The sequence below is a fragment of the Megalops cyprinoides genome, chromosome 2 (genome assembly GCF_013368585.1).
Source record: "Megalops cyprinoides isolate fMegCyp1 chromosome 2, fMegCyp1.pri, whole genome shotgun sequence".
NCBI lineage: Eukaryota > Metazoa > Chordata > Actinopteri > Elopiformes > Megalopidae > Megalops > Megalops cyprinoides.
Window position 1 is genome coordinate 67,183,000 of NC_050584.1, and position 27,883 is coordinate 67,210,882.

At 42.6% G+C, this 27,883-nt stretch overlaps 1 protein-coding gene and 2 long non-coding RNA genes across 3 annotated transcripts in view; all 3 read left to right on the plus strand.

Moving 5' to 3' along the window:
- Positions 1 to 27,883, plus strand: part of LOC118773832 — a 54,430-nt gene that overhangs the window by 5,569 nt on the left and 20,978 nt on the right. The window lies entirely within an intron of this gene.
- On the plus strand, positions 19,465 to 20,491 carry LOC118773835. The gene is made up of 3 exons (XR_005004753.1): positions 19,465 to 19,531; positions 19,884 to 19,925; positions 20,462 to 20,491. It is a non-coding gene; the product is annotated as an uncharacterized LOC118773835 (long non-coding RNA).
- Positions 23,245 to 26,989, plus strand: LOC118773839. Its single transcript, XR_005004755.1, has 3 exons — positions 23,245 to 23,466; positions 23,574 to 23,683; positions 26,918 to 26,989. It is a non-coding gene; the product is annotated as an uncharacterized LOC118773839 (long non-coding RNA).

Consider the following 27,883-nt stretch of genomic DNA (forward strand, 5'->3'; position numbering starts at 1 on the left):
CTCAGGTCATTTCTCTCATTGAATAAAGGGTTATGTGGTGACTCCACCACTCCCCGCCTCTACCGGTCAGGCTGGAGGATCCTTTCCGTTCTTGTACCTTCAGTATGCTGTATCAAATACAGAAATAACAATCTCCAAAATTAATACAAATTATACCTCAAAGGTCTGATGTATATAGGTTTATTGTATATGGATCAGAAATCACATACAGTAAACCGGGCTGGTCCACGTGGAGCAAAGCAGTCACACCCTCTCTTGAGACCCAGGTCTGGGGAAGCACCTCAAATTCCCCTTCTTATATATCTTTTTCCTAAACCTTCCCATTTCTGGGCTTACCTGCTAGCTCCCCCTCTCATGGTCCACCCTCTTTTTCTCTTTTTGGTTTAATTAACTTTTACACAATTATTTATTTATTTCTCTCAATCATTCTGAGTTTTTTCTCAGGTTTTTCTTCCAATATTTTACACCAAACCAAGCTATATTTTTTAAAATGGGTGGAACCCTCCTGAAAGTTCAGTTGGCAGTAACCCAGGCTTCCTGGGTCCAATACACCTGTCCTCCAATAACCTCAAGCAAGCATAGTGAACTTAATGCAACCTTTTGGCAGTAGGCTTATGCTAGTACACAGTGTTGCTAGGCTAATACAGTTTTTCCTACCACAGTTACATATCTCACATACTCATACACTGAAAAAAGGAGACTGGCCATCTGTTGGATTTATCTAAGCATCTTTTGTGCATTTTACACAATTGTTTCATGTTCTGAAGCAAAATGTAATAATATTGTGTAGAATCTACAATGTATGCAGCGAGAGTACATGAACTTGTTTAGCTCATGTTGAGCAGAGCCATGGCTTTAACGTTGGGATAAAGTGAGTCAATCAAGTAAATGTATCATCGCGATATCCCGTGCAATCATGCATTGCGCGTAATGCATTTGAGGAAGAAGACAGACCTGCTTTGTCACGCCATTGGCTGGAATAAATTTGAATATTGGCTAATGCGTATCCTTGAGTCGTCAACATTATTTAATGAACTCCCATGAGGTTTTTTGCTCTTGCGCTGTTTAATCACCGTGGTAACTTCAACTGCCACGTCTCCTCGGTGAAAATAAACGGTATACTGATGCAGTGATTTGTGTCTGTTTTTGGTGCTGCAGCTCACCACCAGCCTCACACTCTTAAGTTTTTGTGGTGAGTAGAACTTATATAAATGAGCAATGGTGTCATTTACATTTTTAGATGCAGAAATATATATTGGCTATTTGCTGCTCTGCTATAAAAACATTGGCATCAGCCATAAAAAACAATCTGTTGACCTGTAGTATATACTACTTGTGTTTAGAGAAATACAGTTTTACATTGTAGAAGTGGTTTTTCTGTTGCTCTTTGTTGCTACAGATTGACAAGCAAACTCACAGTCTGTGCATATCTCCTGGAGTCAGCGCTTTCACTGTGGGCTCAAGTTTTTGTGGTGAGAATATGATTTTTTTTTTTTTTTATTCGCTCTGTTAATGGCATGGCAGAGCTCTGTAGATGGTTTTTTCAGTTGAGTAGTCCTGGGCCTTTGCACTAGCTGTTAATCCAAAACGTTGGTCCTAGTCAGAGTTGTAAAGTAACAAAGTAAAAATACTTTCTAGCTGTACTTTTTTCTGGGTTTTCTAATGTAGCAAACTGGTGTCATCAGGTTGAAACACTGGTATCTGCAGTGTAGTGCTTTTTCTTGTTGAAAATATTTTGTATGTGACATTTTAACTTGGCACATTTAAAGAGGGGGGGGGGGACCTGCTGTTCATCCAGGTTCTGGAATAAAGGTTTTGAATCAAAACTGTCTCATCGTTTTCAATGAAAAAAGTGGGTAATGTTAAGAATGATCAAGAAAAAGTTAATTCAAAAGTATTAGACAACAAGAAAATAATTGATTGCTGAAATGTTAATTGTAATTTATTGTATTTATATTTAAAAAATGTATATTTACATTTATTTTTGTATTATTGTATTTATAAATAGATTAAAATTAATTAATTAATTAATTATGTTAATTTAATTTTTATAATTATGAAAACATGTAATTTACATGGGAATATTAAAATAACAAATATTGCTAGAGTTAAGTGATCAAATAGTGTTGGAATAAAGTGATCAAATTGTGTAGGAGTAAACTGATTAAAGAGTTTAATTTACTTTATTGAATCAAGCTTTGTATCAACACAAAGTACTTGTGTTGACTGAACATAAATAGTTTGTGTTGATTTAACACAATTCTGTAAATTGCTGCCAAAGCAAACAATCTGTGTGCAACCAATGTCCGCTATTGAATTGAGTAAATCCATTGAATTGAGTTCTTTTTTCAGTGTATACAAATTCCATTTTTTCCCAGTATTTTACATATTGTTCATTACATAATCTTAAAACAAAGGTTAGCCTCTCCATAAAGTGTATTTCATTGACAATTTCAATCCAGTTTTTTTTTGTTGGGGAATTTTTTTGCAACCATTTCCGAGTGATAGCTTTCTTACTGGCTGCTAAAAGCATTTTGAACAGATATCGGTCCTGGATTAAGTTAATTTGGGGTTTTGCCCAAATATACTGTAAGAAACGAGCAATCAATTTGCAAATCAAAAATTTTCTTTACTACTTTTACCACCTCTTGCCAATAAGAGAAAATTAAAGGTGTTACGGCCAGACTCCTGATCATGAATGATGAAATTGCTTTGGTTTGTCGAATGATTTTAACACGATTCTGGTGGGGTTTTTTTTTAGTGTGGACGTCCAAAGCGGTTTTGCCCTCGTGTTTAATCACAGTTTTAAATGAGCATATGGAGCAGGTAGCAGAAAGTGGAGTGCCCGGGGTTGGCTAATTTTCATTTTTATCCAGTCATTACTGAAATAAATTGAACATTTCATTTTCTTTTTGACTGGCCTGTCAGACCCAATAGACACAATCTCATCTTCGTCTTCCATCTCGCCACCCATCTCAGTGGTTATATTGTTCCTCGAGAATAACGTTACCATTAAGTAGTAAGCTATACAGTAGTACATTCAGCACAATTATCAGGTTCACTGCCTATCTGGTGCCGCCAGTAGTAGCCGCCAAGGCTGATGAGCTAGTCACGTCACATCCCATCAGAGCCAATGACAGTGCACACCAGCGGGAAAATGATGCATATTTCAAGAGGATGGACATAAAGACAACATCGAAATAGTCAATTAAACAGAAACGGTAAAACTTGATCTAGAGCAGCACTTCTCACTTTTGCACTTATTATGAATGTATTTTGAATGCAAAAGGCACTTTTTTTCAAAAAAATTAGTGTTGATTTGTTATATAAAGTTATAAGCATGTTTATTAAAAACAAGTTTTGTAATAACCAATTGTTCCGGACCTTTGACGTTGATGAGAATTCAGATTTGGACCTTTGAATGTAAACTTTGAAAACCCCTGATCTAGAGTATTGAAAACCAGGACATTAAGTGTCCCCGGAGAGAGAATACATTTTCTGGGAATGACTATTAAAAAGAAGGACAATCCCGGGAAAACCGGGACAGGTGGCAACTCTAGAAACAGCGAAACGAAGTCTGAAGCTTGCATTCATTTTCATACTCGGAAAGTACGACAACCGTTTTATGTCTACATCTGTCTGCTTCTAGATACGGGGTTATGGATCTCTTTCTGAGATGCGTCTCTGCGCCGCAGCCGCTTCCCGGGGTCATGCACACAGACAGAATGAAACGGGGAAAGAGCGAACCGATCGCCCATTGTACCGCCCGCCTGCGTAACTCATTCGCCCTCCGTCCCTAACAGCTCCACACCCGCCCCGCCCTTCTACATGCGCCAGGTGCTCCTGATCAAGGAACTGGACCCGCCCCTCCCAAACACATAGGGTCACTCACTCCCTGCTCCGCAGTTTATCCACTGACTTCCTGCGGATGCCGACGCTGAACGTGACCGTGAGTTACCAGCCGCCCGTATTTTTAATGTTGAGAAAAACTCACAGACAGATGATTGGGTAAAATGACCGTCCAAAATGTGTTGTATTCTGTTGTCTGATGTTCATTTTTCAGAAGTTTGATATAGCTTGGCTGAAAAAAAGTATTTGATTCTTTTTGCAAAGAAGCATTAGCCCTCATTTTTACAGTCAGTTCGCTAGGATTTCCTTTCTTCACCTGTAACATGTAGCTATAGACATGCAAAATCTATCCAAACAAGACACCAGAAGGACAAAGATGTACTACAGAATCCTGGCTAAACATGCGTGTATGGAGTAGCAAACATTAAAACTACACTGGTAAACAGAAATGTATCTGTAAATTACTTACTTATTATATGTGGCGTAGTGTTTTCCTCTTACTTGTGAAAAACTATAGCATAATGTGGAAGCCAGTAATCCTCGGTAGTAAATCCTCCTCTTATAACTCCCGTTTATCCACAGCTGCCCAGTTTATTTCCCTGAGCGAATACAGAGCATACTGCTATCCTACTGCACGGTGCAATAAAGCAGTGTACATGGCCTACATTCTCTGTTTTAGTGACATGTTATTGAAAAGAGTTATGAGACTTTTTACATTACGGTCCAGAAAATATGCCACTCATAATTAGCAATGCAATATCAATAAAATGATTGTCCTTGCTTATCAAATCAGAGACAGGAGGAAACAGGAGAGGTGAGAGTACAGGACATCTTCCCTATAATGAGAGATAAGCAAATACAGTCCTGTATGAGCGCTTTGTTTGTTGTTCACGCTACAGAGCGGACAGCATCGTAGCGAAGAGTTTCAAGGGGCAGCAGAGCAGGTTTTGCAAGGAAACGATGGGTCCAAAAAAGAGGCGTTACTATTTCACATTTTCATCCGTTTAGTTCATTTTATCAAAGTACAACTGACATTGACACTGACATACCAAGAGAGTGCTGATTTGGCTTTTTTTCTTTCTTTTCGGAGCAACAGAGGCAGCGATGGCAAGCATCTTCTTGGCAGTTGTAAGTATTTGAATCTGAGCATCCAAAGTAGATTCATACTTATATTATAAATGCGCATGTTATAAATATGTGAATGGTGATTAAGTATGCATATAGTGGTGATATGCAGTATTTGGTGATATGTATTTGGGCTCTGCAGGGATATTTTCTAAACCTAATATACTGTAATAGCATACTTTTGTATTTTATTTTGTACATGATATGTAACTGTCTAGCTATTGAGATACAGATTTGTGATCTCACTCTCTTCCCTTCTGATGAACGAGAGAAGGCATATGGAGCTGAAACCTGTGACGCTGACTGCATGTACTGTTATTTTATCTTTGAACAGCCTTGAGCAGAGATCATACAGGGTTGCAACCTGTAATGCTGGACTGTGCCAATAATATCAAGGAGCATGATGGGAAATAATCTCAAAAGGAATCTGGTTGCAGTCTTTCAAATAGTGACCCTACAAGATCCCCATTCTTTGCAAAATCATAGTCTGTGACTAAAAATTCTGACTAATGACACATTGTCTTTAGATGTGAGAGGGTGTCAGACTTGAGTCTTTTAAAAGTCTTTTCAGTGTCTTGTCAAAGTCTTCTAGTGTATGGTTAGCATAAGTGGACCAGACACCTCTCTCCTCTTCTGACACCATCCCGCAGTTGCGAAGTGCTGGAAGCAATAGTGCTGGTTGTGTGCTGGTTGGACAATACTGTTAATGTGTTTTTGCTAATAGTGTGTGTGTGTGTGTGTATATATATATATATACACATACATACACAGTAACGACCACACTAGTCACTGGAGACAGACGGGTTCACAGAACGTTGTGCTTTTATTTGAATGCAGAGTGCAAGGGCTGCTGTCAGCCACAGCCCATGCCAACCAAAGCACCAAACGATCAGCCGGGTAGCTCACTAACTTGCACCAACACCAAAAAAGAGGGGCAGTCATGAACGTGACATCCCAGTATAAACCGAGTTTAATATCCCAGCAGCCCCCAGTAAAAAGGGGTGGGATCACATTATACATTATACTGCCCTGGGTCATTAACATATATATGTTTATTTAATTTAATTATGTAATTTATTTATTTAATTATGTCACGCAGCCTAATTTTTTTAAGCCGCCGGTGTGAGACTCGCTTCGGCATTTTGCTTCTCTTGCTCTCTCCCTCTCACAGACACAAAAAGAAAAAAACTCACATACATAGCCTATGTCACACACAGACCATCCAGACCACTCTCCTGGGCAAGTGTGTATTACATATTTAGGTGAGACGTGTGTGTTTTGTATCTGGAGGGAACAGGGAAAGAGCCTGGAGAGAGCGAAAGAAGCAAGGCGCCAAAGCGACTTTGTACGTGTTGAGTTCGGAATTGGTTCTAAAAAGAAACAGCACTGGATCCATGGTCTGGCAGCGGTTTGGGCGTCATATACATTTCAATAAATAATGCGGCACAATAATCATTTTATCTGGATTATCTTGTTTTCATAATAGTTGGAAATCAAAATCGTAATTGAAAATAAAATTCAATTAGTCACCCAGCCGTAGTGTGTTGCAGGGACTATTAGAATCATCATACTGGTGTGACTGTATGCATCAAAGGGTTAAAGCAAGCATTTATGAAGTGCTTTAGAGGAGATTTCAAAATATCTACATACACATTGTGTATCGCGATATAGCCTAAAAATATTGCAATATTATTTATTAGCCATATCATCCAGCCCTAAATATTGTAGTGATATATATATCGTTTGAAATTTGTTATCGATCATTAGTCATGCCTAACGTGGTCGTTGGGCAACTTATTTTTTTGGAATTTAACATGAACTTTACAGTGAACCTAATCTGTTTGATTGAAATTATGCAAAATCTATCCTGTCATTTGTTCAATTGAAAAAAATGTTTTAAAAAGTGCTCTCAAATTTGATTGGTGGATTGTTATAGGCCCTGGTAGATTTTGGAAGGGAAAAGGGAATTTTATTAATATTATGGATTTAAAATTCCAAAATGTAATATTGAACCTAATTTTTTTTTCCAAAAACCCCTTCTTAGTGGAATTGTCTTATTGTGGCAGAGCTGAAGTGAGTAGCTCATGTGAGCCCTGCGTAAAGCCTGTGGGGTAGCGGGTAGCAGGTAGCGGTTCCAGCGGTTACATCACTCCCTGAGACCTGGTTAACATTGTTGGATACTGGATAGCATTGTTGCTGGTAGGCTAGGAGAAAGTTGACTTTCGCTCAACTGGCAACGATGCTGGCCATAAGGGGGGGTAGTGAGGATTTCAGTTTGAACCTTGCTTGCTCATTGACCCACATAACATCCAGTCAAATACACAATTAAATGCAGTTTACACCCCTTAATGTACAGCTATCTCTGGCAGTATGTCTATAGACACAGTTACTGATGTGTTGATCATTATGCCCTGTCCTTTTGAACAGCCTTGTCTGGCCGTCACCATCGTCCTCCTGTGGATACTGACTCTGACTGAATGCCAAGGTAACACAAAACCCACTTTCCACCTTCACTCTCACCTGCTGTGCTTCTAGCTGCTCTTTTTTTCTCATCACTCCTGCAGTATGTGTTTAATGTTGACAAAGATTCACAAAAAGTGCAGAAATGTGTTGCGCTGCGTTATGTTGTTGAACTTCTGTTATTGCATTATGTCTGTGGTGGGTCACAGTGCCAGGTGCTCCTCACCTTGTGTCCTGTCTGTACAGGTAAACACCTGTATCTGTACTTTCTGTGGATGCTGGTACCTGAGAGCCGCAAATGACCTTGGGCTGACAGAAAGATGAGAGAAAGAGGCAGGAAAAAAAGAGGATGCGATGTGGGAGAAAGCAGGGAAGAGTAGACACACAGACAGCAGTCAGGAGAGAGAAGCCCAGGGTTCGAATAACGCTGAGGCCCGGGATGGCGTGGCCCCTTAGTTCTGGCCAGGGCATCCTTAGTTCCATTTGAAATCAAAGTTTGGGGGGGGGGGGGGGGGGGGGGCATTTAATTCTTTCCTCATATTCGTTAATTCTATATCTGGTATGATAAACTTCCATATCATTGGGTGTAATTTTCAGCCGCGCTGCACGGGGCACTGTTTCTGCTCAGCAGCTACTGTCGCCAGTTCTTCCTCGTCGACGCTGCCCCATCAGGTGTGGAGCTCCGCGAAGCCGTACTGTAGGGAGGGGGACGGCAGTTCCTTACGATGACAGGGTGTCCACTCCCCATCTTGTGCCCAGCGCTAGGGGGGTCCGAGGCCGTTGTCTCTCTGCCTGCCATCTTCCCCTTTCCCCGCTTCACTTCAGTCCCGGCCCGTGTTGCTCCGACTCAGGAATCGCCGCCAGGAAGGCCGTGGTCCACTCCACCCCAACAGACGACACAGGACAACACACACCACACAGCCAAAAAAAACCCAAAAAGAAAAAAAGAAAAGGAGAAGGAAAAAAGGGATAATTGATCATCAATTGATAATTGAATTGGGTTAGAGGGGATGCTCTATCCGGTAGTTTTGAACAATGTTGGAGTGATCTGGTTCCAGATAAAATTCACTGAGGTGCAGTAGCAGAAAGTATGAGGTTGTGTGTTACATTTATTACATTTACATTCATTTGGCAGACCCTGTTATACAAAGTGACTTACAAGTGAGGCGGAGTACAACACAAGCAAAAAGCCATATAAGGAGTCAGCAATATTAGAAGTGCCACATGACCAGGTTTCAACAGTTGGTCAGACAAGATACAAGCTAGCTGGTGGAGACACCAGTGCATTAAATTATTAACTTAATTAACTTATTTGTTTTCTGTGAAAAAATACAAGTTTAGGACATAAAAAAAATGGTTTAGGTGGTAGTGTTTCAGGTGATCGGGTGAACGCGGAAGAGATGTCTTCTGTTGTTTCTTGAAGATAGCGAGGGATTCGGTAGAACGGATGAAGTGTCGAAGTTCATTCCACCATCAGGGGACAACAGCGGAGACGTTTCCAGAAAGTGATTTTGTGCTGTGCTGTGAAAGAACCACCAGACGCTTTTCAGGAGCAGAGCGTAGTGGTCAGGTGGGAACATAGGCTTGTAATAGTGCATTCAGGTAAGTAGGTCCAGTTTTGTTGGTCACCCTGTATGCGAGCATCAAGGCCTTGAACTTCATGCGGGGTGCAGGAATCACGTGACCTGCTCATCGGAACGGTTGTGCTTGGCTAGGGCTCCTCCACCCCTTTACCCTTTATCATTTTTCATTAGCATAGAACCCACTTCATTTTCTGCAAATCGCTCTTAGATTTCTTTCAGAGGATGTCTACTTCTAGGAAGCAATCTCTTTCGTTACCTTCACAGTCTCCACAAAAGAAGAAATCTAAATGCTCTGCCGACGCCGACACAACCAACGTGGCAGATAAACTAGCTCTCTCTCTCTGGAACACTTAGTTAAAACTGAGATCGCTGCGCTCAGAGCTGACTTCGCCACTCAGATGCAAACAATGTAGAAATTGTGTACGAAGTTAGATATGGTGTCAAGTGAATATCGAGCAAAAAAGGATACTTAATGACCATGCCTCTTGGCTCAAATCGCTGGAACGGCAAGTTATCGATCTCTAGGATCGTAGCAGACGCAATAACCTGCGCCTTGTCGGCCTGCCAGAAGGAGCCGAGAAGGATGACCCGTTGGGCTTCATCAAAGCATCGCTTTCAGTTAGGCTTCCACCCTTGGCCGGTCGGGAAACCCAGGTTGCGAGGGCACATGGCATCTACACTGGAGACGGGGACCCCAGTGTTCGGGAAAAACCACGTGTGTTCATCTACAGACTCCTACGATACTTGGACAGGAATCTCATACTGGAGGCTTGCAAAAAACTGGGCCTGTTCGGCCACAGTCCAGGGCTCTCCTGAGTTTCTTCCCGCATATTTCGCCTGCCACAGCAAAGAAGAGAAATGCGTTCGCCCCCCTTCAGACGCATCCTGAGGAATGCAGGCGTCCGGAACTTTCTTATTTACACGGTTGTCTTAAAGGTGACTTATGAAGGTGGATTCCGTATGCTGCAAACACCAGATGAGGCTCGAAGTTTCCTGCTGACATCAGGACTCTCTGTTCCACCAGATGGTATGCGATAAGGAACAGCACCACTTTCTTCTTTCTCTGACTGTAACTCGATGATGAGTGGTTTAAATCATCCATATCGAGATTGTCAAACAGTTATCTAAAATGCTAACGGTTTGCTAGAACGGTTTAGTTGGACTTATTTTGCATTGCGTTTACAATCGTTCGATGTTATGTAGTAGGGGTGTGCAAAATAGTTTTTTTTGATTAATTGTTTTTTGAAATTCGTCCGATTCGATATCGATCTGTAAAATTTATGGATCGATCTTTTAGGCTGATATGCATTTTTCCAGTTTTGTAGGTTTATTTCTGAAATGGTTAAACAGAGCATTAAAGAGACGGGCTCTGACGTAGGCTAACTGTCATATTAAAGGCAATTACTCGTCGTCGTCCCGTCCCGTCCCGTCGACCCCGGGCTAGCAAGAAAACGTTCACAATTGCAAAGTTGCTACAGGTGTAGCAGGATTAATATTGGCATTATTATTTCACTAGTATTTCATATCCATGTTGCTGGGATTAGCTATTTTGTAGTTATTCATTTCTTTGTGGTCGCCTATCTATGTTGAGGCGTTTTGGGATTATAGTGATTCATGTGAGGTCACTTGAAAAGGGGGTGTGGCTAACAAAGGGTTAAGTCCCCTGCGCATCCATATTTCTCCCCTTTAATGATCCTCCTCTAATGATCGAGGTCAGTGTGACATGTGCTCCATGTACAACTTCTTTATAAAAGTTGATAATATCCATCCACAATCAACATGTATAATCCCCTGTCTCACATCGGTTCTGTGTGGTTTTATTATCTGTGTATTGAGTGCAAATTTAGATTTTTACTTATTTTTAATACATTCGATCGTATACCAACATCACATGCTAAACGATTGACAAGCTAACTGTAAGCTGCAGGCTGTCAATCAGCTAGCTTGCTAAAATTTGCCTGGCTTGTCAAAGTCAAACATGAGTTTAGTAACATGGATGTTTCATTATAAAAAAAATTATTGCCGAATCGAGTGTTTGATGGTTGTGTCGTCGGGGCTATTGAGAGTGATTGCTGCGATGGTTTATTGACAGGTGGAAACGTTCAATTCCGCATCGTGGATCCTCTTCTTTTCTGTTATATGCACTTATGCAGGTATGCATTTTCTTTACTTTTACATTGTGTTTCTGTGTACTTTATTTTGGAAAGTGTAAAGATATGGGGATCACATAATTTTGTTTAATCACTAGGTTATATGTATCATTATTATGTATCTGGTCCACGTCGGTGTATGTGTTAGCTACCTGCGCTGCCCCCTCGTTGCGCTGTACGGCGCCCCCCTTTTTACTGTACGCTCTAATGATCGAGGTGGAAACGTTCAATTCCACATCGTGGATCCTCTTCTTTTCTGTTATATGCACTCTTATGCAGACTGGCAATAAATGCGAATGCAGCTACGTCGTCGTGGGTCTCTGTCTTTAAAAATACATCGCAGAGTACAAATTGAGCGGGTTACACTGGTGCTGTGACCTGTCGACTGTTCAGCTGAAGCCGAACTCCGAACTCTGCTGCCGGTCTGGGGACGTCATTCTGCATCGGAGCTACGCGTGCATCGTGTGTTACAACGGAGCTGGGAATGTGTCTTTTGCAGTGTTTGATTGAATTTTGATGACTTGTGTGTTATATTCATCGTTGCAATTGTTGTATATTACGCTTTTTGCCATATACTTAGTATGTTTTAATTATTACTGTGCATTGTAGTATTTTTAAAGTTTATTGTCAGCTACAATGGAGCCTACTGGGGTGGGCTATATCTCTATGGGGAGGGGTAGAGGCTTTTTGGCGTGTGATTCACCATGCAGCCCTGGTGTTACTCCAGTGAGGGCTAGGTTTTCAACCCCATACTCACATGACATGCCGCCCCTTGATATTTATGTACCAGATTCCCCTGTAGCATTGACGAGAGATCAGATCAAGCAGATTAGTGAAGATATCAGCAATTCTATCAGAGAAAACTTAATTTGTGATGCGTCTTTGATGCAGCACCCTCATTCTACTCAATGCGGTGTCACTACCATTGATGCATCTAAGTTAAATCTGGTGTTGAAATCAGAAGTGAGAGATCCACCCTATTTCCGTGGTGATAACTCAGACAAATGCTCCATTTTTGAATGGGAGGAGTTAATGAGGGTGTATCTTACCAAGAAAGGGTGCGTAGGACATGAGCTTGTCGGGGAGGTGATTAATAAACTTATGGGTCATGCCAGAGACATAGCTAAGGTCTGGCTACGCAATAACTGTGGTGTTTCTGATAGAGGGGATGTGGATGCTGTCTTTCGCATCTTGAGACAACACTTTGGTGATTCTGTCTCTTCTGGGATGCCATTGGCTGACTTTTATGCTACAAAGCCACGTGCAAATGAGAGCCCTCTGGATACGGCTAAACAAAGCCGCTGAGGTGGCTGAGCAGTGTCTTAAAAGTGAGGGTAGGACAATGTCCAATCAGACCATGGAGCTAGCTGTCATGTTCATTCGGAACTGCCCCAACAAAGATCTCTACCTGCTGTTCATGAGCAAACCCAGCGTGAGTGGACTGCCAGTGAAGTGCAGGAGCGCTTGGATGAGTTTTTGAGGGAACGGAAAATGGGTGGAGGTCAGTTTGTTCAGAACATGGCTGCTGCTGTTGGACCCAGTGTGGAGAATAATGCTTCTGCCAGTTCCTCAGTCAAGTCCCCTGTGGGGGGGTGTGAACCAGAACGTGTCATCTGAAGGGAACACATTATACAGGATACTGGGCATGCTAGAGAAAGCACTGGTGTGCAATACTCAGTCTGTACGCAGGGGCTATAGAAAGCAAAATGATGCTTCCAATGTTATTCTCCTGGCCACACGCGCATGCAATGTCAAATAGACACACAACCTCTAGCCTGTTCTACAGGGTTGAATACGCAGATTAAACCTCAGGGAAACTAGAAAGCCTCCATTTGGAGGAGGGCAATGAGAGGCATCTTAGTTTTTCCTCCGTTGAAAGTCATGATATTGAGTCTGTGTATTCGTATTTATGTGAAACTCTACCCAAGAGCAGCAAAGTTGTCATTCAGAATACAATGCGAATTACGCAAAGTGATAGCCTCTTTTATTCAACCGTACTAGTGCAGGACAAAGTCGAGTTAAAAGGCGTGCTGGATACTGGATCTATGGCTACGACCCTGAGTGCGGATGTCATTCCTCGTCTGAGGGAAGCAGGTATGGTGGCAAGTGAATTCCTGGTCCCCGCTGATGTTATTCTGGTGGGTTGTGGGGGTAAACAAACAAGTCCTCTGGGTCAGTGTGATCTGAATCTTGAACTGTATGGATGGAAGTTTGAGGTCCCTGTGTTAATTGTTGAGGGACAGGACGATCAGCTGATTATAGGAACTAATGTGTTGAAACCCCTCATCAAGCATTTCAAGTCTAGTGATGCCTATTGGCGAGTGGTGGGGCAACCTGATGTGGCATGCCAGGAAGACAGCAGCCAATTTGTTCGTCTCTTGTCCAACCTTGAGAGATGGAGAGGAAATTCCATCCCAGATAAGGTGGGCACGTTGAAGCTGAAGAGTTCCGTAACACTCCTACTCATGACTGAGCACCTTGTGTGGGGCCGCTCGCCTCCTAAATGTAACATTTCTACTGGCAGCACAGTTCTAGTGGAACCAAGCACATCCCGTTGCGTGAGCAGAAACATACTAGTGGGGCGGGTTGTAACTCCTCTGTGGGGAGATGGATGGCTTCCAATCAAGATCATCAACCCTACCTCTGCCGAAATTACTCTACGCGGGAATGCCAAGGTAGCAGACGTGTACCCATACATAGCATTGGAGGACTTTGATGATGACATCAATATGAACCAGAATGTTTACCAGAATGTGGGGAGGGTAAGGGGTACTACTTCTCATGGGAGTCTGACAGCTAAGGGCAGTGTTGGCGGAAGTGCTGGAAACACAGTTAACAAGCTGCATAGTCTAGGGCTAGGGGACATTTCTGTTGAAGACTGTCAAGTATCCTCTTACTGGAAGGATCAACTAGTGAATCTTGTTGAGAAATGTGAGTGTGTTTTCTCTAGACACCATCTGGACTGTGGTGATGCACGCAAGTTCTGCCATTGCATTAGGTTAACAGATGAGCGCCCATTTACCTTATCGCCGGCTGTCTCCGGCCCATTATCCCATTATTATTAAGCTGAAAGAGACCTTGGACGAAATGGAGGAGAAAGAAATCATTAGAAAATCCAGCAGTGAGTACGCTTCTCCATTAGTGTTGGTGTGGAAAAAGAATGGTGACCTCAGGATATGTACTGATTTTTGGTGGCTCAATGCCCGTACAATCAAAGATGCCCATCCCCTCTCTCACCAAGCTGATGTCCTTGCTGCTTTAGGTGGAAACCAGTTCTTCAGTACCATGGACCTAACGTCTGGATATTACAACATTCCATTACATGAAGAGGACAGGAAATACACAGCATTTTCATCACCTCTGGGGTTACATGAATACAACCGTCTCCCTCAGGGCCTGTTTAATAGTCCAGCCATGTTTATGAGAATGATGCTTACCATCTTTGGCGATCAGAACTTCCTCAGTCTTCTCTGCTATTTGGATGATGTCTTAGTCTTTGCTAAATCTGAAGAGGAGACTCTGCAGCAGCTTGAAATGGTGTTTCAGCGTCTGAAGGAGCACAATTTAAAATTGTCCCCTGCTAAGTGTCATTTTCTAAGGAGGTCTGTGAAGTTTCTGGGCCACAGCATTTCTCAAGATGGTGTCTCAAGTGATTCAGACAAAGTAGAGGCTATTGTGAAGGTGTCTGAGAGAGATTTGATGGAGCCTGACGGTGTAAGTCCTTCTGCTAGTAAGATCCGTTCTTTCCTTGGCATGGTGGTGTAGCAGAGCTGAAGTGATTAGCTCGTGTGAGTCCTGCGTAAAGCCTACAGGTAGCAGGTAGCCGAGTGGTTGCAGCGGTTACATCACTCCCTCTGAGACCTGGTTAAGTAGCGTTGTCGCCGACAGGCTAACGGCAGTTTGCCTTTAGCTCAACTGGCAACGACGCTGGCTTTAAGGGGTTGGCAGCGAGCAGTGAGAACCTCGGTTCGAAACTCGCTCGCTCACCGACCCACGTAACAGCATATTAAACACAACGCAAGATACCAGCGTTACATTGGTGCCATGACTCGGATCACTGGCTAAAGCACAGCTTGGCCGCCAGTGGTCGCTGAGGAGTCAGAGGAGGTCAAAGGGGGGTGAGTGTAGCGGAGCTGAAGTGATTAGCTCGTGTGAGTCCTGCGTAAAGCCTTAGGTAGCGGGTAGCAGGTAGCTGAGTGGTTACAGCGGCTACGTCACTCCCCCTGAGACCTGGTTAAGTAGCGTTGTCGCCGACAGGCTAACGGCAATTTGCCTTTAGCTCAACTGGCAACGACGCTGGCTTTAAGGGGTTGGCAGCGAGCAGTAAGAACCTCGGTTCGAAACTCGCTCGCTCACCGACCCACGTAACATATTAAACACAACGACCACCTGTTACACTACTTTCAATTTATATATTTATTTACTACCAATGATGAATTGTAACATACTGTTTGTTATATTTATCGTTTTTGTATGTATTTGCATATCTAAATATTATATTATTATATTAATTATTATATTAATATTATTATAATATTTGAAATAAAATCTATGTTTAGTGATGATAATAATACAAAAATATAATTCGAGCTCACAATCAAAACCGGCCAACTTATACGATGCGTACCGTCACATTTTTGAACTGCGATGTATCGTGCTACGATGAATCATACACCCCTAGTAGACACACAGAGAGGAATGAACAGTCAGGAGAGAGAGGCCATGCTGATAGCTGACAGGGTTGTGGGGTTGGTGGGGGTGTTTGACAGTTATGAATTATGATGTTATGAATGGATGACATGTATTGTCATATTCCTTTATACTCCTTAGATACTTGTAGTGCTTCGTCTGGTTTGAGGTGATCACTCATTAGATAACCATTGAAATACAGACATGTTTTTGTACTTTGAGTTTTGATATGTGTTTAGACAGATTGATCTTGGTGTGTGGTACATTACAGGGTAAGGGATTGGTCTGGGAGGTTTAGCAGGGAATTCAGAAGAGATGACCATTTTGGACTTGATGGTAATAGGTGGTTGAATATATTTGAAGTTTTGATTGTGTGGTAGTGAGTACTGTTGTGCCAGGTAAGCAAAAGGAGAGAATTTCCCATTGTGAAAGTGAAATGGTGAGAAAGGACATCCTTGCCTAGTTCTGTGATGGAGAGTGAATGAATTAGAAACGACCGTATTTGCTGATGTTTTGTATAGAATTTCTAACCATTTACTGAATTGAGTCAATTGAGCCAAAGTCCATGCTGTTGATATAAAGGATTCCTTCTCTCCATCCAACGCAACCACAACAGCGGTTACCATTGATATGTATTAAGTTGGTCAAACGTACAGTGTTGTTGGAGGTGTGCTGGCCTTTCAAGAAACTAGTATCATAAGAATGGAATGTAGGAAGGTAGCCTAATTTGCCACCCAATTCACATTGTACAATTAAATGGTTGTTTTCACATCAGTTTATTACTATTTACTTTCATATCAGTCATCCACACAAACATACACAGCTCAAGAGTAACATAGAGATGTAATCCGGTATCTTTCTCAGGAGCACAGCAAAGGATCGAACCTGCAACCCTTTGGTTAGGAGCCTGGCTCCCTAACAGCTGAACCACTCTGCTGTGTGTTCTTCCTCTGCAGACACACCTGTTACCTGCCTCTTCTCTGAGGCCTGTGTGCTGCCGTGCAGATTCACACCCTCACCTGAAGAGGACATTACCTGGCAAACACTGGCTGGATGGGAGGTCATCACTGTCCACAGCTACTACTATGGCAACGATCAGCTAGAGCACCAAGACGGGCGCTACAAAGGACGGACCTCTCTCTTTAAGGACCTGATCTCCCACGGCAACGCATCCCTGCTGCTACAGAACACCAGCATTCAGGACCAGGGCAGATACAAGTGTAACACCAGCACCACACTGGGCAACCAGGAGTGCTTTGTGAGCCTGAGAGTGGAGGGTAAGTCTCCCCACAACCATCTCCTGCTAATGCCCTCATGACCCACAGTGTTCCTGTAGCCATGCGGCTACAGATTTCTGCAGGACAAGGACTGACGTGCTTCATTTTGGAGAATTTAACACGAAAGAATTCTGATTTGCTGTGTGTTATGGATATTCATTTGGGGCATAAAAAACAATGGTATTTATGATAAATATACGGACAGTAATATCATGTACCTACACAATGGATTAAAACATCCAGTAATCGATGTAAGGTTTCTAAGCATAATCTATGCTGCTCCTTTTCTGTAGATTCTCATGTGCCTTTGTTTATGATTCATGACATTGACCTGCTTTAGCTGTCCATGTTACATGTCATTTCATGTTTCATGCTTGTCATTTTTTTATTTTTGTTGCATGTAATGTCTTCATTACCCACTCAGAGACCGCCTGTGAAAACTAGCCATTTTGGATAACTCTGGCACGTTTACAGAAAGGATTATTAAAAATAAAGGATTATAATTAATGTGAACTGTCCTTGTCAAATAAACCCAATGAAAAAAATGTTCTTGTTTAACGGATCATTGTGAACATTCTTGAAGGGGTGTGAATTGCTTAAGTGGTGCATTTTGGGTAGTAAGAAGCTGCTGACATCAGATCCACAGTTGTGGATGGCATATGTGCCATTTTCTCTCACTTCAGTGTTGCTTAACCCTTGCTGTTAAATTGGATGCACTGTAAGATGTGCTTGAATGAATTTAGTGAGTAGCATATGACTTGGGTTCCTGACAAAACCTTTTTATGTTCCACCTTGACTGTGCAGAGGAAGTGGATATTAACTGCTATTATGACATCACTGCAGCTCCCATCAAATCAGTGAGCATGGAGAGGACCAGAGAGGGAGTCGCCTGCATCTCCCAGGGCATCTACCCCACCCCTCGCGTTTCCTGGTCCACTGATCCACCCACACCATCAGGAACCCTGCAGGACTCCAGCCAGCCGACTGCAGATGCCCAGGGACTGTTCTCAGTGAGCAGCACAGTGAGGATGCTGGGAAATCCTTCTGACCACGCCTACATCTGCACCGTGTCCAAAGAGGATGGGACCGGGGAGTGGAGGGCCTCGTTCAGACAGCAAGGTACCGCAGCCTGGATTACATCACCACCACCGATCTTCTGAACAGAGGGGAGCATCTACTGATGGCAGAATGAGGCTTCATGAACCCCAGAATGGGTGTGGCCTTCAGGCTCTATCATTGACTCTTTGACCTTCAGTTTTATTGAGGTCATCTTCCAATACCTAGTCACATCATCACTGGCAATAATCTGGATGGAGCCAGTTACTTTATTGACTCACTTAATAACCCAGAACAGAAATAATATCAGAGATTAACCTGGGCTTTTATGTGCAGTGTGTGATCATCTTACTGGACCGGGTCTGTCTGGGTATGGAGGGCTTGGTCTAAGTGTAACTCAACTTGTGTTTGATTGTTCTTTCAGAGGACATCCATGGAGAAGTGGGCCAAACCCTGGCCATCCCCTGCCCTGTACCAAAGCCCAGCCTCCAGAACTTCACTCAGACCTGGACCTTCATGGGACAAACCCCGCCCATCCTCACACACAACAGCTGCACCTCACACCGGCATATCACAGACCTGTGGAAGAACCAGGTTCAGAACCTTTTAGAAAACGGGTCGCTCCTGATACAGAACCCAGGCCAGAACCTCACAGGAACCTACACCTGCAAGGTGTTAGCCGACCGGACCCTGCAGCTGGTGCAGACATATGTCAGATTTACAGGTACGGATCCAGGAAGTGAAAGATAAAGAGGAGAAACTAAATAAAACTCACCTGAGCTGGTCCGGAGCCACAGAGAGCTTCACTTTCCACTAATATAAATCCATTTGTGATAATGCTATGCCAGAATTTTTAAGAATAAATCATTTCAGTGCTGAAAGCCACAGAATTTACACTGTGATTCTTCATATTTTATGGACTCATTACCAAATATGTAGGCATTGTCCATAACACCAATTACCAGGATGGATGATCAGATGAAACAAAATGTTCTATTTTTGACAAAAGCATTTAATGTGCAAAGATACTCCTTACTTATGGCACTCAGCATACTTCTATTAATAATATTACGGTTACATGCTGAGGCTTCTAGTGCATATACCATATAGTTCTCCTTAGAAAGAGCTGCTGAAAGTCATTCTTAGACTCCTCCTTCAAGACTGGCTTTGGTTCAGGGTGAAAATGCTGTCAGCTGTAACCCCCTCTGAAGAAGTGTGTCTTTATTTACAGGTGCAGATAAGCATTCTGGGAGTGACACCCTGCACCCTGCTGCTGCTGCTGTTGCTGTGGTTATTACTGTTCTTCTCGTGACAGGACTCCTCATAGTAGCATGGAAAAAAGGTACAGAGAATGAACTCTTTGGACCTTATTATTCTAGATCCATATTTTAAAACTGTTTTGCCAGCTCTATATTACAGTGGTAAACAAACTGAAGTGCTGTTCCCAGCATATAATCATAGGCATCACACTACATACACATACACATACACATACACATACACATACACATACACACACATGCACACACATTATTCATTATGCACCTTTTAGATTCTGTTACTGACAGGGGTTATACGAAGGTGCTGTATTTTGTCTCCTGTTGTATAGAGATTGATCAGAGTGTGAGTGTGAGTGTGAGAGTGTGTGTTATGCATATGGCCCTGGATATGATTTACATGTCTGTGTACTACAGGGTGGCTCCAAAGATTAATACAGTTAATACAAGGACTAAGAGGTAAGACTGAATCCAGGTGCATTTCTATATGATCACATACAGAACATTAATAACTCATCTGTCAAAAGGCAGTGTAGTATGTTTACATATTTCCTGTTATGGTGTTTTGATATTTTAACTTGAATACACTGTTCTGATATATTTAGCTTCTTTGTAATACATAAATAATTTAACTGAGGTACAGTACATTAGTATTAGAAAAACATTATGTATTGATAGTTTAACTACTGCACTGATATTAACAGCTATTCTGGATTGTAATGTATTATTAATACAGCTGGAGTAAAGTGTCAATATTCAAACTAGATTATATTAAACTGATTATATTATGTTTACATTTTCACTGGAGTTCAGCATGTTGACATTTTAAGATTTGGGTGGTATGTGATGCAGATACTAAAAGTTGAATGAGGTAAGCACTACTGACATGGGCACGATGACATCACCTCGTTAATGTGGGACACCGGGACTGAAGGCCTCTGGATGTGGATGGTCCTGCTTTGTTATCTCTGTGGCTCATATCCTCCTTCCTGCAGGTGATGGTAACCAGGGGAGAGGAGAAGGACCAGAAGATAGAGGAGAGGAGGCACAGCCTCTGAGGAGTAATCAGGGGAGAGGAGAAGGTGAAGAAGATGGAGTGGAGGAACAGGAGAGAGGAGATGGAGAAGAAGATGGAGGAGTGGAGGAACAGGAGAGGAGAGATGGAGAAGAAGATGGAGGAGTGGAGGAACAGGGGGGAAGAAATGGAGAAGATGGAGGAGTGGAGGAACAGGGGGGAAGAGATGGAGAAGAAGATGGAGGAGTGGAGGAACAGGGGGGAAGAGATGGAGAAGATAACTGGGTGGAGGAACAGGAGAGGAGATGGAGAAGAAGATGAAGGAGTGGAGGAACAGGAGAGGAGAGATGGAGAAGAAGATGGAGGAGTGGAGGAACAGGGGGGAAGAAATGGAGAAGAAGATGGAGGAGTGGAGGAACAGGGGGGAAGAGATGGAGAAGAAGATAACTGAGTGGAGGAACAGTGTCTGAGTGCACCAACTCCTTTGGGCAACGACTCAACTTCATTATGGTTAATTTATTTTTTAACTATAGTAACATCCCTTCATATTCCTACTTGATCGCAGAATTCATGTTTTGAACTAAAATTCTGCAATGAGGGAATCGTTGATTTTTATTGTAGCCAGTTTTTTTATTGTATTACCACTTATTTCATGAATTCTATCCATATTAGTACTTTTAGTTACTCATCCTCAGACGGTCAGGTGGATCTAAATCAGCCTGTGTCACAGTCAGCCTCTTGGGCTGGGACCGCACTGCACTGACCCAGGCTTCAGTCTGCCCTTCTCCTGCTCTGTGGGCTGTACCTGCCTGCTGGCTCCAAAATGAGTCCGCTGACCTCATCTGACTGCAGAGCCACTAGCACTGAGATGAAAACCATGCGTTCTGCAACACGGTTATCCTGGTCCATGAGGGGGAGTTCAGTTCCCCACAGTCCTGGCTAAACATTCACCAAAGAGCACTACTGTCAGCCACATAAGCACTAATGACACTGGCATTCTGCAATCAGAGGTTTTACAGCAACATTTTAAACTCTTCTAAACTCTCCCCAAGCCGCCCAGAAAAGGTGGAGCCATTCTTGGTCTGCTTCTCTTCTCCTTGTACATGCACCCCTTTTGGGTAAAATCATTTGTGAACATGGTGTCAGTTTCCACTGTTATGCAGATGATACACGGCTTCATATTTCTGTTTCCCCTAATAACACTGATTCCCTCCAAACACAGATGAGTTGTCTAACAGGCATCACTACTCAAATGTCCAAAAATGTCCTTTAAAGACTGAAATCCTAGTAGCAATTCCCAAGCTCACAGCAGGCAAACTCAGCCATGTGGCTGTGCAGAGCAGATCTGATGTGAACAATCTTGTCATTTTAGACTCAAACCTGAGCTTTCAGCCTCATATGGGTAGTATGTGGTCAGGACCCTGGAGCTAAGGTGCTAAAACCGAACACTCTGTGTAAATCTGCAGCTGTGCAACTGGGCTAAAGGTTCTGATCAGGAAGTGTGGTGAAAATGAACACAGAGAGGTGCTGGACTTCATGCTCTAATGGGCTAATCTCACTGCAGGTCTTTAAAAAGCTTTCCGAGATGAAACACGTGTTAATATTTATTTATTACAATTAATGAACTGATATTTGGGATGTATATATTGAGCTTATTTTTTATTTTTAGTATATGCAGTATATTTTCATTGTGTGTACAGGTGTGTGTAGACTGTATGTATGTATGTATGTGCACAAGACATGCTGCAATTTCAGGCAAACCAAAGAACTGAACCCTAAAACAAACAAGCTCCCTCAGTCATGTAGCACTGAGACTGACTAACCATACAGCACTCAACATTCACCTGTCTCAGACTAACACTGCTTCACAGTCATGGATCAGAATAAACCAAACTGTAAAACAAACTACAAAATACTTACCTGCAACGCTAGAGTCACCAAACCAGAACATAAAGTAAACTTAATTGCTATCTAGCCTTAAAAAGAGAATACACACTGGCTGAATGTCTTATCGCTGTCTAAGATACAGTATAAAGCAGAGACAGATTCATGCCAAGTACAGCCTTAGAGACCACAGTCTACCATTAATAAATGCACAAAAAACACAGCTACCAAAAGAAAAGAGACAGGTGAGTTTGAGACAGAGCCTCGTTGTGTTCTTAAATGTGAACATTTCAAAAACAGTGCTTTGATCGATTTACTAGGATCATTCCACATTGTAAGGAAGTGGTTGGCGTAGATATGCTGACTGTCCCTTTAGGAGAGGGACGGACAGCAGCACTGGCTGTATAATCTGTAAGCGTGCCAGAGCTGGAGGGACAGCGATCCTCATTCTAACTGCCGATGTCACCATTTACTGTATTTTTGCTTTAAATGTCATCTTTGTCCTTTCACTTTCATTCAATATCCATCAGATTATGCATGTTGTACGTTGAGACTGAATAATAATATTGCCAAAGTAGTCAAACAGTCATGCCAAATAAAGCATTTCAATGTAACAACAAAAAATGGTTGTGCGTGGACTGTTTTCACTGCGTGTGTGTGTGTGTGTGTGTGTGTGTGTGTGTGCGTGTGCGTGGCATAGTATTGTGTATATAGCATGTGTGCATTTGCAGTGTTTGTGTGACATTGAGTGTATATACAGTGTTGCCATAAAACCACACACCGAAGTGCAAATTCAGCCAGATTAACTCCTTTCCAGCACCTAACACTCTACTAACCCTCCCCAGACTGTGAGCGCCCCCTTCAGGGCATATTCATCATTCTCCCTCACAGGTATGTCGGCATTAGGGTTCTACACGTCAAACTGGAGTAAACCCTGAAATCATCAGCAAGTAACGCATACACTCGTGAGATATTAAATTCATCCAGGCCGACACTACACCCCAAGAGGGTCCTGGCACAACCGGATCGGGTGCATCAACAGCGGGCAATGAGCGTATATTCCACACTCGGAAAACACGAAGACAACGATCAGCAAGAAAAGTACGGTTTTCCCTCTATTTGCACCGGGCAGCCGAGAACGCAAGAAATGATCGTAACATGTCCCGGTCTATCGGCTTCTGGATAAGGGGGTGTCTGTCTCACTGTAGGAATCGTTGGGACGGCGGCCGCTCCCCGGAGTCACACAGAGACTGAAAGACGTGTTCCTTGTCTGTTAGGACCGATTCCTGTATTCTCTGCCTCCGCAGAATCCGCTCCAGTAAGTCCGCCGTCGATCCCTGCATCTCTTTGTCTCCGACTGTTATTCAGACCCCAGCCGTCAGGCAGACACACACACACACACACCGTACAACAGCACACGACAGCCCACCGACCAACAGAAGCGAATTCGCCACGTACCGCCCGCCTGCGTAACTCACTCGCCCTCCGTCCCTAACAGCTCCACACCCGCCCCGCCCTTCTACATGCGCCAGCTGCTCCCGATCAAGGCAAGCAACTGCTGGACCTGCCCCTCCCAAACTCGTAGAGTCACTCCCTGCTCCGCACTTTATCACACCCAGTATCTGCTTATGGATAAAAACGCAGGCTGAATGTGACGGAAAAAAACCAGCCTGATTGGCATCTACTGAGCTACCAGCTGCACGCACTTTTCTCGTCACTCTTGTGGTATTCATTTAATGTTGAGAAAAAACTACGTGCATTTCACAAAATGATGAATGGGCGAAGTTACCGTGCAAAATGTGTTGTATTATGTTGCCCTTTTAACAAAAATAAACAGAAGGCATCATTTAGTTAGGAAGCATCAGACAGCAGTCAGTTTGCTAGGCTTTGCTTTCTTCACCTGTAACACGTACCAACACGCAAAATCTAACCAAACAAGACACCAGAAACTCCGGAAGCCATAAATATTTACTGCAGATTACTGGCTAAACATTTGTATATAGATTAGCAAACATTAGGACAACATTGGCAAACAGAAATATATGTGTAAATTAGTTAGCCTACTTATGTGGCGTGGAGTAGCGTTTCGTCCTTTCTTCTGAAAAGTTAAAAAGCACGATGTGGAGGGCAGATCTTCGGTAGTAGTCCTCCTCTTATAACTCCCGTTTATTCACAGCTCGCCGGTTTATTTCCCTGAGCGAATACAGAGCATACTGCTATCCTACTGCACGGTGCTGTAAATCAGTGTACATACATTCTCCGTTAGTTTTACTGGTGTGTTATTGAAAAGAGTTATGAGACTTTTTTACATTAAGGAAAAGAAAATATGCCACTCATAATTAGCAATGTGATATTAGGCCTAATATAAAATGATTGTCCTTGCTTATCACATCAGAGACAGGAGGAAACAGCTACGGGAGAGGTGAGAGTACAGGACATCTTCCCTATAATGAGAGATAAGGAAATACAGTCCTGTATGAGCGCTTTGTTTGTTGTTCACGCTACAGAGCGGACGGCATCGTAGCGAAGAGCTCCAAAGAGCAGCAGAGCAGGTTTTGCAAGGAAACGATGCGTCCGAAAAGAGGCGTTACTGTTTCACCTGTTTCGTTCCTCTTATCAAGGTACGATTAAGGCACTGAGAGCATAGCGAGAGAGTGCTGGTTACAGATTCAGCTTTTCTTGACTTTTCATCCGTTCGGAGCGACAGTGTCTCACAGCGATGGCAGGGACTCTGATGGCTTTCATCACCGCCGTCCTCCCGTGGATTCTGACACTGGCTCTGTGTGAAGGTAGAGAGAAAGCCACTTTCCAGCTTCATCCTCATCTGCTGTGATTTTACCTGCTTATATTTCACTATGTCACTGTTATATGCAATATTAATAGGGAGACAGCTCTGAGACTGGCTCAGAGTCTTGGAGAAATAAGGAATAAGATCACCAGTTAATGAATAATGAAGAAGTATGATATGATATAGCATGTTACAGCATGGTAGGCTATGTCTGTCGATATTGTGTGTGCACATCGGTAGGATTGGATGTACCTCAGTTCACTGGTCACACTGGTCTGGTGAATTTCATTGAGGATTTGTAGTGTTAAGCAGCTATTTCATGATATTTAGATCTTCACTTCTTTTAAAATGACTTATTGGTATCATGAATATCAAACATGTGTCCAGGCTAAATGTGGTTATGTGTGAAAACCGGTATTTTTGTAGGGACAAAGAGAAGTTGGCTAATTTGAAAAAGTAAGAAAAAAAAAGAAAGGTGAGGTGATGGTCCAAGAGTTACAAAAGATTTCTGTCTATGGATTACGTCAGCGGTTCTTAAACTTTTTGTCTGGCGACAAAACATTGGTCAAGTCTCGCGACCCCCTTCTTTCCCAACCCCCTGATTTGACAGCATACTGTCGTGGCCAACCTCCTCAAGTGTTACCCACTGCTTAAAACGGAAAGCAGAAGGTAAGATGTAACAAGTATAAGGGTTTATTGTTCACAACAAGTGCAATGCAAAAACATATATGCGGTCTATGTATATTGCATGTGTAGGAATGCAAATACGGTACAGCTGAAATGGTACGCAACCTAGGGTAGGCTACCTGCGGTAGTATAGTTCGGGTAGCAAAGATCGATGGCTGCAGATAGGACATTTCAACTAGGTAGGACAAAATGACAGAACACCCAAAATTATTTATGAAAATCAAAGTTATGAAATGGTTCCCAAGCCTTCTCTTTTTGTGGGGGGTGGGGGGGATTTGCACATAGGCATATTAAGTTACTTTGACACAATTTACACAATTTAGTTATCTTTCACTGACTTTACTAACGTTTGACTTATCAAAATGTGCTAACGTTACTGTTTCTATAAGACGTCAAAATCATGTGAAAGTTGCTGCCTTCCGGTAGCATTTTTTGACAAGGTAGCAATAGTTTATAGTCTATAGCCCACGCTATAAATTCCTGCGACCGGTAGCAAAATCTGAAAAGGACGCAAAAAAATGGCAGAACACCGTTCCATTTCTTTCTCTCGGAGGAACGGTATGGAAACACTCTCAATTGTGCATCTGAATAATTCAAAGAAAGATTTAAAAATTCAAAAACTGTCATTTTTAAAAAAAAAAACTTGTTTAATACATTCAACACAGAAAATAATCTCGCGACCCCTCACGTTTTTTGGCGACACCCCACACACACATCCAATGCAATGCAGTGTAATATCAGTGTACTCTGACTGTAAAGTGTCATAATTCCTTGTGTAACTAAATTGTAGGTGTGGTGTCCTTGCTGTGTGCATTATAATAGAGGCCAGGCATTGGCAATGCTGAAAACAGGTGAATGTTGCTCTTGTTTTGAGCCAAAGACAAACCTGGGTCTTCATGAAAAGTTTTTTTTTTAACTTTGATGAGATAAACTAACTGTACACCTGAAGTATCCAAATCTATGGTCTCTCGTAGTCAGAGTTAAAACCATGGTCAGTATTTCGAGATCTTCCTCTTCCTTTTCCTCCTCAACATCTCTGAACACACACACTCTGCTGTGTCTGTTCTTCCTCTGCAGATACACCTGTTACCTGCCTCTTCTCTGAGGCCTGTGTGCTGCCGTGCAGCTTCAAACCCTCGCAGAAAGTCCTCATTCACTGGCTGATAATGGAAGAAGTCATTGTCCATAGCTATTATGACAATGATCAGCTAGAGCACCAAAATGGGCGCTACAAAGGACGGACCTCTCTCTTTAGGGACCTGATCTCTCACGGCAACGCATCCCTGCTGCTACAGAACACCAGCATTCAGGACCAGGGCAGATACAAGTGTTACACCAGCACCACACTGGGCAACCAGGAGTCCTTTGTGAGCCTGAGAGTGGAGGGTAAGTCTCCCCACAACCATCTCCTGCTAATGCCTTCATGACCCACAGTGTTCCTGGTGTTTAACAGAGAATCCCTCTCTGGGTATCGTGGTAATCGTGATTTATTCCCATTACATGAAGGAAAAACGATTTCTTAATCATCACATTCTGAGAAATGGCACCTGGTTAAGTTCCTGTCGCCATGCAGACGTGTGCTACTCCAATTCCACATGTGTTTCCGGAAGGTTCTCTTCCCCTACAGTAATGCTGATACAGATTTCCCCATCTACACGATGGAGGACTGACATGCAGCATTTAGGAAATTCTGGCCTTGCCATTGCTGACACTAAAGAATTATCATTTACTGTGTTTTCATTTAGGTAATAAAACGATAATGGCATTTATATGGTAACACTATAGACAGTAATATTATGTATTTACACATTTGATTCAGACAACAATGCGTTTTCAGTATTGCTTCCTAACTGAATTTTAGAGGAGAATCTGATTTAAAGGAATTGGCTGGCCACGCCCTTTATGCATATGCATGAGCCAAAGCTTAGTGAAAAACAGGAATAAACTCTGTTCCATTTTCACAGTCAACAGATTTAAGAATAACCTCAGATGATCTGTATATGGACCATATATTTAAGTCCATAGTCCTCACACTGAGAGTTC